Source organism: Diabrotica virgifera, chromosome 1 (genome assembly GCF_917563875.1).
Source record: "Diabrotica virgifera virgifera chromosome 1, PGI_DIABVI_V3a".
NCBI classification, from domain to species: Eukaryota; Metazoa; Arthropoda; class Insecta; order Coleoptera; family Chrysomelidae; genus Diabrotica; species Diabrotica virgifera.
The window spans coordinates 21,025,359-21,040,314 of record NC_065443.1 but is presented as its reverse complement, the minus strand read 5'-3'; the positions used below and the strand labels follow the sequence as shown (position 1 = coordinate 21,040,314).

General features: G+C 32.0%; 1 protein-coding gene across 1 annotated transcript in view; it reads right to left on the bottom strand.

The window, feature by feature from the left end:
• LOC114324617 (rho GTPase-activating protein 190) overlaps positions 1 to 13,196 on the bottom strand; it is a 34,865-nt gene extending 21,669 nt beyond the window's left edge. The window contains exon 1 of the mRNA XM_028272484.2: positions 12,882 to 13,196. The gene's annotated coding sequence lies outside the window, so the exon portion shown is untranslated. The remainder of the gene's footprint in view (positions 1 to 12,881) is intronic.
• Positions 13,197 to 14,956: the final 1,760 nt, after the last annotated feature.

Below are 14,956 nucleotides of genomic sequence, written 5' to 3'. Positions count from 1 at the left end.
ACCTTGAATACAAAGAAACATTTAAATCTAGTTTTAATTTCGTAACAAATATAATAACATTGTTTAAAAAAGAATAGTTGATCAGCGCAATGAATAAATTTGTTTAATTCTAATTGAGACAGTCACCATCATTTCTATCAGGGTCGGAACGTCACGCGTAACTACGATAAATCCAAAATGCATAGACACCAAGATCGATACGATTATATTCATAACACACCAACTCACAGTTAGCAGACTTTAATTTGTTAAATAGCTATCTTGGAGAGGTTAATTGGGACATGATATTATTAAAACATTCTATCAATGACATGCTTAATATTTTATATGATGTTCTTTACACAGTTATACACATAGTAGTACCACAAAAGAAAGTGTCTCAAGGATACTTTCCAAGATGGTTCTCTCAAGAATTAAAAAATGTTATTATTTTAAAAAAGCAAGCACACAAAGCATTTAAAGAATCTGGGAGTAGGTATGATTATATTACTTTTTCAAGATTAAGATCACAATGTAAAGTCCTATCTAAAACTTGTTACAATGAATTTGTGTCCAGCTCGGAAAATGCTATTGTCAATGAGAGTAATGTGAAAAAATTCTGGTCCTATGTCAACTCACAACGAAAATCTAATGATTTACCATCTGAAATGTTTTACAACGAGGTGAGTTGCCAACTGGGGCCTGATCTTCCAAATCTCTGCAGATTATTTTAAAACTGTTTACTCAACAAAAGTTTGTCAGGTGGTTGAATCTTTATCTTTTAATGATATCAGCATAAATGATCTTCAAATCAGTATTTCAACAATTTATGAAGAGATTTGTAATCTTAATACCAACAAGAGTCCAGGGCCAGATGGAATACCCCCCATTATTCTAAAATCATGTAGTTTCGTACTTTCTCGTCCTCTCTATATGATATTTAACTCTTCTTTAAAGTCTGGATATTTTCCTGAGTTTTGGAAGACTAGCTTCTTGACCCCCATATACAAATCAGGAAATAAAGCTGATGTGTGCAATTATAGGCCAGTTTGCAATTTAAATGTAATTCCAAAACTATTTGAAAAAATAGTAACAAAATATCTTACATCAGTGTTATCATCAACAATAATACCCCAGCAGTATGGATTTCTAAATGGAAGGTCTACTGAGCTTAATTTACTAGTTTACAGTGAGTTTCTGTCAGGTGTCTTGGATGGTGGTGGTGAGGTACACAGTATATACACTGACTTTTCTAAGGCATTTGACAGGGTAAATCATACAATTTTATTGGATAAGCTGAGGACAGCAGGTTTGAGTGGTAGTTTGTTGAGCTGGATCGGCAGCTATTTGTCTGATAGATCTCAAATAGTAAAGGTCAAAGGCTTTAAATCTAAGGAGATAAATGTACCTTCTGGTGTGCCTCAAGGGTCTCATTTGGGACCCTTGTTATTTAACATCTTTATAAATGACATCCAGAGTTGCTTTCAATATTCCGAATTTCTATGTTTTGCTGATGACCTAAAATGCTTCAAAACTGTCTCTTCTACCACTGATTGTATCAACTTGCAGTCAGATTTGTCCAGACTTGTGGACTGGTGTGAAAGAAATTGCATGGATTTAAACCCAAAAAAATGCCTCACTATGTATTTCTCTAAAAGGCGTATCCCCTTGGCTTTTCCCTATGCAATTTCTAACACCATCTTGATCAATATGTCAGCTACTAAGGATCTTGGTTTGGAGTCTTATTTGACAATGCTCTATCCTTCAGATTTCATATCGCAGAGATTGTTTCTAGAGCCCTTAAAATGGTTGGCTTTGTCAAGAGATCTACAAAAGATTTCACAAATCTCTCGGCAATCCGCCTATTGTATTGTTCATTGGTCAGACCCCTATTGGAGTATGCTTCTTCAGTCTGGAATCCCCTCTATACATGCCATGTACACAAATTAGAACAAGTGCAAAGAAGATTTTTGCGGTATTTGGCCTTTAAGGCTGGTGTGGATCCCCCTGACAACTACCATTACAACTATGATTCACTTCACACGAGATTTTCTCTCCCTCCTCTCCAGATTCGCAGGCAATGTAGGGACTTACAGAATTTATACAAAGTTTTTAATGGTATTGCTGATTGCCCAGATCTACTGTACTGTATTGGTTTGGCAGTGCCGTCAAGGAATACTAGATTTCACCTCATGTTTCAACAACCTTTATGTAGAACTAATGTAAAGTTTAATAGTTTTAGTTCAAGGTCTGTAAGGACAGCCAATAACTTATCTCCGAACATTGATTTCAGTATAAGTCAAAGTCGCTTTGTGTGCTTTATTAAGGATTTAACGCTTGGGGAAGAACACTAATTTATAAATTTATAAGTATATTTATGGGTAGCTAGGTGATTTAGTGTTAAGTGTCCAAATAATATTTGTCAATTTATTACCTGTGATAATGTCTGTGTAATGTTACCATTTTGTGATTGTAATTAAGTATATTTACATATTTTTATAATTTATTTTGAGGTTTAATGTATATTTTAGCTCTTAAATTATTCTGTAATAATGGGTAAGGCCCGTGGATAAATAAATAAAATAAAAAATAAAATAAGATATTAAGAAAAATAAATATATGGAAGAATATATTTAGAAATTGAATTAATGATGTCATGCTATTATATGTATAAGTATAATGTATTAGGTCTGGATCACGCGTATGAAAAAAAAGTTGACTAATAGCAAGCTGAAAATTTGTTAATAGCTTAAGGGTGTCTAGTAGGATAAACTTTGATATATGGGACCACTGGAACAGGGGCAGTTTTAATTGTGGAACAGGTTAAAAATTTGGAACGGTCACACCACGAAAACGGCAAATTTATTTTGTCCGACAGAACAGACTTAAACTCACCGAACAGAGATTAAACTCTCATGCAAAAATCAGACTGCTATTTATCACCTGTCATAATTCCTGTCATTTGACATATTCTACATGTTCCACTCATTAAAACGCCCATTTGGTGATAAATAGCAGTCTGATATATGTGTTGACCAACTATTCCTTTTTAAACAATGATAATAAATAAATTGCATAATTAGTCCAGTCTATTCACCTCCGAATTTTGTTAGACTGAACCATTCACTTGAAATTTGATGAGTTGATGGGTGGTTGCCACACCTTCTCGGGGGTGGAAATTCTTTTGTTCTGTTATATCGAGGTTTTACTGTATTTATATGAAAATAGTTGACATGATAGCATTAAAATATAAAATTTATCATAGTGACATATCCAAAAACTTTTCTAGCAGCCCCCATAACAACATATTATATAAAAAAAATCTCATGCACTTTTTTTCTTGAACAAACATGAAAATTATAATGTAAATAAAAAGTTTTATTTATTTGAAATGAATGAATCCACTAATAGTAGTAGTTAACAGCATATAAGTGATTCCTAATTGCCTAGAAACATGCAATAAGTGTACATTAATCTAGTTTATTGGTTTTTAGGTAGTGAGACTAATTTTATATGTATGTACTTTTAATTGTTATGTCCACACAGATACACAGTGAATTTCACAATGTATAATAGCTTCAAAAATATTAAGACAAAAAGATATTTTAGAGTAAAACTAGTGGATGCTATTTTTAACAAAAATTTACTTATTTTTTAACCACACTATTAATTTATTGTTGATTTTAGGTGTTTATGCTTTACAGTTAATGTTTTATGTGAATTTAACACTTTATAGCCATATTTTATTACATTCCATATATCATGTGACTCTATAGAATTTTATGTTAGCTGTTCTTCTGGGTTATCTCTTCTCTTTTTGAGCACAAATCCTGAGAAACTTATTTTGAATTTTTTCAAGTGTGTAAATATGGTTACAATAGTACCAAAGAATATAGACCTTATTCGCGGTGTGCAAGTACTTGGAAGGGAAACGAGAAACGACCGTGCGCGAGTCACGGAGAAATTTTGCAATTATCTTAAATAATTCATATTGTCAATTGAAATTGTCAAATTGACGTATATTTCATACCTTTTGTCATTGAAGCAGAAAAATTATATATTGCTCCACAATATTGATGTGATATGCAATTATTATATAAAGGTAAATTTAATTAATTGTATTTTGCTTGCAGTACTGCATTTTAATAACTAATTTTATTTACTACATACACTTGTTTACGTTTGCATAACATAACCTGCATCTTATTTTTTCTTCTTAATATTTTTTTGGACTATGGCCTTGACAATTATCCAGCAACCAGGACTAATATAATTGGCCAATATAATTAAAAGTGCGAATAAAAGTACAGAGGGTAGAAATAGAGGTCGCTTTGCCGAACTTGCATGGTCCCAATAGAAGGGTACTACCCTGTAACGTTTCAGCACAGGATTTTGTGCACCAACTGAGTAGGTGCATGTGGCCTGACAATGACTACAGTATTTTCAAGGGACAAATAAACGTGACCATCTGTTCCATTCAAACTCTTCTTCTAGGAGAGTATATACACTGGGGTGCAAAATTAACAAAGACACCTTAAAAATAGTTCATTTTTGATGTCTCGAATTTCTTGAACCTGTTATCCGATTCAAGTGATTTTTTTAATATGTGATAGCCTTATTCTTTAGCAATATCGCTGTAAGAGTAATTTTCATTCTGTACCAGGTGTACCAATCAAACTGTGTTTTTTTCTCAAAGTTCGCATCACCCTGTGGAATATTCTAGCATTTATAAAATACTGAAATTAAAATCCAACTATAGCCTCATGTTTTCTCAACATTTTCTTTTTTGGTTCATTCGCATACATTAGACCATAAAAAAGTTAGGTACTTTAACAACTAGCCATATTTTTCATCAATACAGGGTGTTTTTAAAAAAGTATGGCAAACTTTAAGGGGTAATTCTGCATGAAAATGTAATGACAATTTTCTTTATAAACGGTATGTCCGCAAATGCTTCGTTTCTGAGATAGAGGGTGTTGAAATTTTTCTTACAAACTGAAGATTTATTTATTGCTTTAAAACCGGTTGAGATATGCAAATGAAATTTGGTTGGTTTTAAGACGTAGTTATTGTACAATTTTTGACATACAAGTAAGAAATTAATATTCACCATTGGCGCCCATACGGGTAATATGAGCACCTGTCTGGTGCACCTGTCTATATGGGACACCTGTCTGTAGTATTCCTTTATATATTTCAAACAGCATTGTTTAAAAAGACTAAAAGACTATTTAAAAAATTCTTTTTCATGTTATTTCAATTCTAACGGAGTTTATCTGTAAGTATACAGTGTTTTATTAATTTTTACCATATTCTCCGGCTAACCCGGATTTTCGATAATCCGGATCGGCCGCGGTCCCGATTAATCCGAGTTATCGAGGTTCCACTGTACCTGTATGCACGCCAATGGTGAATATTAAATTCCTACTTGTATATCAAAAAATGTACAATAACTACATCTTAAAACCTACCAAATTTCATTTGCATATCTCAACCGGTTTTAAAGCAATAAATAAATCTTCAGTTTGTAAGAAAAATTTTAACACCCTTTATCTCAGAAACGAAGCATGTGCGGACATAGGTTTATAAAACAAACTGTCATTATTTTTCATGTAGAATTACTCCTTGAAGTTGGCCATACTTATTGAAAAACACCCTGTATTGATAAAAAACATAGCTAACTGTTAAAATACCTAAGCAGCTTTTTACAGTCCTACATATGTGAATGAATCAAAAAACAAAATGTTGAGAAAACATGAGGCTATGTTGGGTTTTAATTTGAGTATTTCATAAATGTTAGAATATTCCACAGGGTGATGCGAAGTTTGAGAAAAAAACACAGTTTCATTGGTACACCTGGTATACAATGAAAATTTACCTGTTTATCATCAATATTATTACAGCGATATTGTTAAAGAATAAGGCTATAACATAATAAAAAATCAATTAAATCGGGCAACAAGTTTAGAAAATTCGAGACATCAAAAAAGACCAATTTTTAAGGTGTCCGGTTAATTTTGCACCCCAGTGTATTCTTTGTGTAATCTACTCAAGAAAGCCAGCACATCTTAATTTAAGGATGAGCAAAGAATGGAGTAAAGTGTCAAATGGCTTTGAGAAATCAGTATAAATTGACTTATTTTGTAAAATTGGTTCGACCATAAATAAATAAGTAAATAGGTAAAAGTCAATGGAATTTACTTGGTACCCACCCTTGGTATGACAATGTAGTCATGATACAAAACAAGATGCGTAAACATCAACGAACTGTCAATAAGTTGCCACCAACATACAAGAGAGAGGTCCTAGAGAGAGACAGAAAATGTACAGGAAAATTTGACAGGCCGTGTAATTTGAGTTGCCTATGTAAATGGACCCGATTGAATCAGTATTGACAGTTTGTTGAATGGACCTCATATTTTAATTTGAAGGCTGATTGGCAGTACCTACATATTTCAAAATTTAAATACTTTTTTTGTATTTACAGAGTAAATAGAGTACAGAGTATCATACTTGGTGTTTAAATACTTTTCAGAATTGTTATTTGTATTTATTACTTTCCTAAAGTATTTGGAAGTTAAATAATTTTAAAACTATTTTTTAAATACTAAATTAGTGACTGTTTTATATAAAGTGAAGAAGCCCTTGATTATGTTTTTATGTTACTTTTATATTTAGAATTTTATAAGAATTATAAATACAGTGGAACCTCGATTATCCGTCACCTCTAACCGTCAGGGTTCATACCTACAAAGTTATACTGACTACATAAATAAAAAATTTAGTCATCAATTCATTTTGTTTGAGCATAGCGATAAGCCAAACGAAATTTGTTGAAATGTACACGTGGTGCAGTTATGCCACCACCGCATTTTTTTATGTAAATAATTTTTGTTCTTATTCAGGGCTCTAGATTAAATTTCAATTTAAATAGGTGATAAATGATACCGTGCTTTTAGAGATCTATTTTTAGAATCGCAAGCCGAAAATAAAAATGCACAGCACAATAATTATTACAGTCAATATCTATGTGTGTCACCATAATTAAATTTGATTCAAATTCGAACATTGATTGTGTCACTTAGTCGTTTGATCAATTAAGTTTTGTTAATGTTCTTTATTCTTTACTATCTGAAATTAGTGTACCTACACATAAAAGAAATAAAATGTAATGTATGTATTAGGATTTTATTTTAATATATAGAATAAAATCATAAATGGTGCTTTTTAAGTTTTAATGAAAAACTTCTACATGACAAATTAATATATAATTAACTAACTACTGTCAGACACACAGTGTACATAAACTTAAAACTATGCTTAAACTTACAGTTTACATATTAATAATAACTACTTTTTCCAACACTCTCCAATAAACTGTAAAGTGAGAACATTAAGAAATTAAAAATATTGAATGGAACATAAACAATTGAACTACATACACATTAACCCGGGAGTAGTCGCGCTCACTTCTGTAACGTCGATAGTCGCGTGTGAGATTCTATCTCAAAATGCGAATTTAAAACAAATTTTTATTTTGTACTATTTTTATCTATTTTTTATATTGAAAATATATATTTCTAACAATTTTATTAAAAAAACCTGTGTTAACGGCCACCTGCCAACATCGGCCACCTGTCCTAACGGCCAGTTTAAAAATTTCCCAAACCAATTAGAATAGAATAGAATAGAATACTTTATTGGTATAGCTTTACAGCTGCCATCATAAAGATGGATATACACGTCAGATATACAACACAATATAGTCACAGACACATAATCAAATACCTATACATACACTTAAATTTTAGATTTAACATAATGTACATTGATAAATATGAAAATTATTAATATTAGACAGAACTCATAACAGCAATCTAGTTGCTAAGTATTCTTCTACACTGTAGAATGCATGTTTACATAGTATACTTTTCACAACTCTTTTGAATTTCACCGGATGCAAAGATCTAACTTCATTTGGAAGATGATTATATAGCCTGACCCCCACATAATCTGTGGACTTCTCAAATTTGGATAGTTTGTGACCAACAGTAACAAACTGATTGGCATTCCTAGTTGAGTATGCATGTAAATCAGAATTTCTCTTGAATGAATGTAAATTATGCTTAATATACAATATGGATTTCAAGATATATATGGAAGGCAACGGTAAGATATTGTTATTAATGAAAACTTGCTTACAAGTATGCCCAAAAGGAATATTGAAGATAAGTCTAATAATTCTCTTCTGTTTAATAAACACTGTGTCTGATTTTGTGGAATTACCCCATAACGTAACATTATAAGTAAGGTGACAATAAACCAAAGAATAATATACATTAATGAGAGTTTTAATACTGAGTGTTCTCTTCAACTGTACTAAAGCATAGAATGAACAATTTAGTTTCTTATTAACATATTCAACGTGAACATCCCAACTCATAAACTGGTCCAAGAATACACCTAAAAATTTTATGTCTGGAATATTTACAATTTCAGGAATAGACACAACTGGCATATTTCGTTTGCATCTAAAATGTATATACGATGTTTTATCAATATTCAGTTGTAGCAAGTTTTGTGTACACCATGTTTGGAATAATCTGATAACCCTTGACACTCTATTTTGAAGCTCTACGTATGTATGTGCTGATACAATCACAGATGAGTCATCTGCGTACATTACAATGTGGTCATGAGTAATATGATCGGGTAGGTCATTGACAAAAATAAGAAATAGCAGTGGTCCCAACACAGATCCCTGCGGCACTCCTACATCTACACTGAAGATGTCTGACCTTTCCTTGTTTAATTCAACATAGAATTTCCTCTCCAGAAGATATGAGTTCAATAAATTTAACATGTTACCTCTTATTCCGTGGACATACAATTTGTTAAGGACAAATTCAAATTTAAGACTGTCGAATGCTCTGGAAAGATCAAAGAAGATACCCACTACAAGAAGACCATCATCAAGGTGCCTATAGACAGATTCCATAAATACTTCAGTAGCCCCCTCTGTTGATCTTCCGGATCGAAAGCCATGCTGTTCTGAACACAGTGCATTATTTTTGTCCAAAAACTGTATGATCCTAGTGTAGTAAGCTCGTTCAAAAATTTTTGAAATTACATTTAACAAGGAAATAGGTCCCCAATTATATGTAGACTACAAAAACTGGCAATACCGTCCACCTTTCTATATTGGCCAATAGTTCTTTCATTTTTAGTGGCCGTTACTGACAGGTTTTACTGTATTACGAAAAAGGATGAAATGTTAGATTCTATCTAACGGCGGGACTACTCGTGGGTTAAAGCTAATTGGCTCTCCCCAAAGCCATAAATTCCACAAAAAGAAGAAGAAAAAAAAATTCCTACGCATTACTACACCCTTCCTCGAGGCACTTACGAAATTTTTTCAAAATTGCAAAATTTTTCATTAAGTTATCGCGAAAAAGGATAAAAATTGAGATTCTATCAGCGCGACTACTCGCGGGTTAAATACATGATATCCAATATATAAAAAATATGACTACAAAAAAATTCTTTAGTCTCTGATGAACAACAGGTTCGTCATCAGAACTAACTAACTGTTAGGTAACATAATCTGTTAACCAATCGGGTGGATGTCTCTCCCTGAATGGCCCTTTCCTATCCTCTGATTCATGAGTAAAATCTACATCCGAATCAGAGAAAGGTGTAACATCAATTGACTCCTGATTTTCAGTATCAATTGAATAATCATGATTGATAGTAAAGGATTCATCAATTACAGACTCATCACCAACATTTTGATTAAATTCATCAATAAAAGGTGTTAATTCTATTTTAACCTCAGGTCGAGTTGAAACAGAATTCTTTCCATACATTACATGTTCAAAAAATACATCTCTGCAATTTTCTACTTTTCCTCTACAATTGGGGTCAGCTAATCTATAGCCTTTAGTATGTTCGCAATACCCTACCATAATCATGGGTTTAGATTTAACATCAAATTCACCTCTAAAAATCTTAGGTATATGAGCATAAGCTTTACATCCAAATACTCTTAAGTGACTCAAATCAACCTTGGAACTGTCCATAATTCTTCAGGAAGTGCACCATTGGCACCAGGAGTTGTGAAAAGTATACTATGTAAACATGCATTCTACAGTGTAGAAGAATACTTAGCAACTAGATTGCTGTTATGAGTTCTGTCTAATATTAATAATTTTCATATTTATCAATGTACATTATGTTAAATCTAAAATTTAAGTGTATGTATAGGTATTTGATTATGTGTCTGTGACTATATTGTGTTGTATATCTGACGTGTATATCCATCTTTATGATGGCAGCTGTAAAGCTATACCAATAAAGTATTCTATTCTATTCTATTCTATTCATTAACAGCCGTAGTAAGGCTACAGTTTTTTAAATATATTGCAGTAGCCACTGCTTCTCCCCAATAAGCTTTAGGTAAACCAGAATCAGTGAGCAAAGCCCTAGCTTTTTCTACGACCATGCGATTGCACACTCCTGTACATCAGTTTGTTCAGGAGTGTATGGCACTGTAGTTTCATGTATTATTCCTGAATCCTTAAATAGAGCTCTAAACTGAGCATTACAAAATTCTAAACCGTTATCTCTCCTGAAGCATTTTATTTTAAGCCCCGTTTGATTTTCAACGAGTCTTTTAAAATCTTGAAACTTGGAAAAAGTTTCACTCTTAGACTTAAGTAAATATCCAAAAGTTTTATGAGTATAATCATCAGTCAACATAAAAACAAATCTTGCCCCTCCCCAGCTTTTTTCTGACATGGGACCTACTAAGTCTCCATGCACTAACTCTAGCTTGGAGGCAACACATCTAGCTTGACCTTTTGGAAAACTCTTTCTGGTCTGCTTCGCTTCTATACATGTAGTACAGGGAAGCATTTCAGTATTTTGGTAATCAATACCACTAGCCATACTAGTTAACAAATTCAAACTCTTTGTGCACAAGTGTCCTAAGCGCTTATGCCACAGAGAAACATTATTATTACTCTTATTACTAACAGACATTAAATTGTCTTCAACAATATTGTTACAAGTATTAACTGTTTCTTTAGATGTACTAGGGAAATTCTCATTTTCAGAATTTTCTGTATCAGAAATAGTGTCATAACTTTAAATTCCCCCAAATTCAGAACCTGTAAATTTTATATTCCCCTTAATACTAACTTTGTCCTGGTCATACACATCAAAACCTTTTTGACTAAACACAATTATATGACCTTTATATGCTAATTGACTTACTGATAATAAATTTGCAGCCGCATTAGGTGCATACATAACATTAGTTATTGTACCAGAACTAATAGAATTGTGTGAATTAACTAAATCAATTGGAATATTTCCAACTCCTTTGGCCAATAAAGTGCCCTTATCAGCTGTACAAAATTTAGAATTTTTATTTGGATCAAAATCTACCATCCAATCTCTATTATTAGACACATGTCTACTAGCACAACTATCAAGATAAAAATCTTTACAATTTGGAGAACTTACAAACATATCAGTATGAGCAAATAAAAGGTTATTAGTTTCACCATGATTCTCCTTGGATTGGTCCTTACCAGTTGGTGGTTTGGAATTAGGTTTCCAATTTTTGGAATTCCTCTTGGGACATTTAGGCCGGATATGGCCTTTGACTCCGCAGCCGTGATAAGTGGGGATGAAATAGGTAGTGGATTAAAGAAAAGGCTTCTTCTTGATAAAATTATTTTTTGTAAACAAAGCTTTATCCTCACCATTTTCTCTCAACTTTTTACGATCAATAATATCATTCAACAAGGTTATGACTTCTTCACTTATAATAACTGAATGTGTTGCACAGTATCCATTAACAACCCGTTCTTCAGTGTCAGGAAGTCCACATAACATCAGTGTCCCAACTTCACTATCATCAATCACTATATTTAATTCTGCAAGTTCCTGAACAATGTCAAGTATTCCAGATATATAATCACTAATGCAAGAAAAATCTTCTAACTTTGCACGATATAACTTTCTTTTTAGAAACATTTGCCTAGTTAAACCAGCACTTTGATACGCCTTTTTTAAGTTATCCCAACCTTCTTTCGAGGTAGTTGCTTTTCTTAGATGAGCTAAGCAAGTTGGTTTCACCGATAAACTTAGTTTGGCTAACGCTCTTTGGTCTTTATCTGGATCTTTATCATTTCCAGTAATACAATTCCATAGACCATAATCTATCAGAAACATTTTCATTTGAAAATGCCAGATTTCGTATATTGCAACAAGCAAAAAACAAAGAAAAACAGAAAAATAAGGAACCAAAACTAAAATAAACAAAACCAAAAGTGGAATAAAGAAAATTCACCAAATATCTTAATACTTTTAAATAGCTTTACTAATTCTCAGAAAACAGGTTTACAACTGATCATTATTGAATGACTAATGACTCCAATTGAGTATTTTCTTTCATTAACTCAACTTCAACTTACTTTTTAATGAGCACTTTTGATACTACTTAATACAAAAACTAAATCAGTTTATAATATAATATTGTATTTGACAATAAATCAATAATTTTCCCAATGTTTTACTCAAAATCAAATTAATATTTGACAATCTGAAATACAATGACTATTTTAAAACTTGATTATTTTTTGTAGTCAAATTTTGGCAATTATTTACCTTAGTCCAATATTGTAGGCAGAACACTGTATAAACTGTGAGAAAAATAACCAGTTATGAGAAGAATTTATGTAAATGTGCAAATATGATGCTAAATAATTGACAATCAAAGCTCAAATTAACCAGGTACACTCATTTTTTCCAAAAATGCACCTCGGTTCATTGTAATGACTGTACCTGGGCAAATGCATTCCAGCTAACGTCTGGGTAAATTAAAGAATACTTACATGTTAATTCACAACTCCCATCAGTTAACACCCAAACACATCATCATTTCGGCGGTGGATCATTAATTCTAACAAAATGAGTGTTATTAACTCATTTTAGATAATATTCGAGCAGATCATTATTCTTTATGACAAGTTAGAACTTTCAATAAGTAAAAGAGCACAATGCACGAACGAAATTAGAATATTTCATTACTATTTACCGTCTAGAACTCTGACACTACTGCAATTGAAGGTTTTAAATACAAAAATTATCACTAAACTTGCAAATTATAAAATTCTCGACCACCCACCGCCTTAACAAGAAGCCATTATTTATTAGGAAGGAATAGGACAATACCAACTGTCATTTAAGAGCAGGAAACCGTTGCCAACTTATAAAATAAACACGATTTGACAAATGACAATGGTCTTAGAACGTAACACAAGGCCAGAATATCGAAAATTTGACAACATCACATAGAGGGCCTATAAAAATATTGTGTTTAAAGCGAGTTAAAAATTTTTCCAAGAAAAAGACCTCCTTTGAGTAAGTCAATTCCAAAAATATTTTTAGGATTCCAAAAATATTTGACAAAGCAAGAATATGGTGTACAAAAGAAAACCAATGGCTTCAAGCAATTCAAATTTTGTGATAGTGGATTTTGTAGTTTAAGTGAAAATGTGAGTTTTTTAAGGCCTTTTTTGTTCTCAATGATCGAATAAACCTGAAATATTGTCCGCACGGGCCAAAACATTTGATTTTTATAATTTGTTTAAAATTTTTGAAGTTATACTTCTTTAGGTGCGTTGGGAGTAAATTTATATGTGCGCGAATTCATCAAAAGTCTTGGTCCTGGGCGCAGCTCAAACGTTATACGTGCTCTGATTGGGTAATCACAATGGCCTGTCAACAGTTGTTCAATATGTCGGCTATTCTATTAATACATACTACAATGGTTATGGGTAAATAATATTAGTTTTTATTGTTGTGAGGACACAGAAACAAGTTTATAATTATTGTAGTAACTTTTTAAATAGTTTTTAAAAGCAGCAGGTAGGTACGTAATAATTGCAAATGTTTCAGTATTGTAATAAAAAATTACATGCCTATTTGGAAAATGTACCTAGAGTAGGTATATACCTACCTAATGCTTTGATTTACATAATTTGATTACCAACAAAATTTCTACCAATCTTCATCTAATATATTGTTTTTTTTAGTCTATGTTTTGTTGTATTTTAATATTTTAATTCCTCAAAAATCAAACTAATTTGATTAAACTAAGAGAATAGACAACTACTGTCAAAAAAAGTTTAAAACTTTCATGCATTTGGGTGTATCTTCCCACATTATTCATATGTCTCGGTAACTAAATTCTGCGTGCTGGGATTTCAAAATCCAACAACCTGATAGAAGCAGGTTCAATTCCCGATGCAAGTTTTTATTTTTTTTCTTTTTTTATACATTTTATGATTATAAATATATTTATTATATTTTTATTTCAGGAAATACGTATATAGTCAAAAGTTTTGCCAAAAATTATTGTTCAGAAATCATATTTTTGTTTCATTTTTGAATTTTTGTATGTGTTTACGTGTGTTTTATTCTTTTATTTTTAAAGTTATTTTTCTTTAGACGCGATTGAGAGAAAAATTTCATAATAGTGCGCGCATGCGCTCCCCAACCAACCAAACGACGTTTTTATAACGTAGATAACACGTCATAAATATGACCAATTGACGTGTTTTTATGACGTAGTACCGACGTTGAAAATCACCTGTATTTGTCGCATCGATTTGACGTCAAAAAGGTGACGACTTTTATACGTCGGTAAAATCACTTCTTTAATACTTTCAAAAAGTGACCTCTTTCAGATGTTTCAAAATAGGTAGTATAAAAAATAGGTAACGAAGTCGAAGATATTATACTATTATACTACCATTTGTTTAATATCGCTTGTGCATTAGAATAAGCAATTTAATTGATTCTGCATGAATGTACCAGCCCTCGCATGATAGAATTTTCACTATTTATATAAGTATACCTACCTATACTTACTGTGTCAAAACTGAAACAACATATAGGTATATAA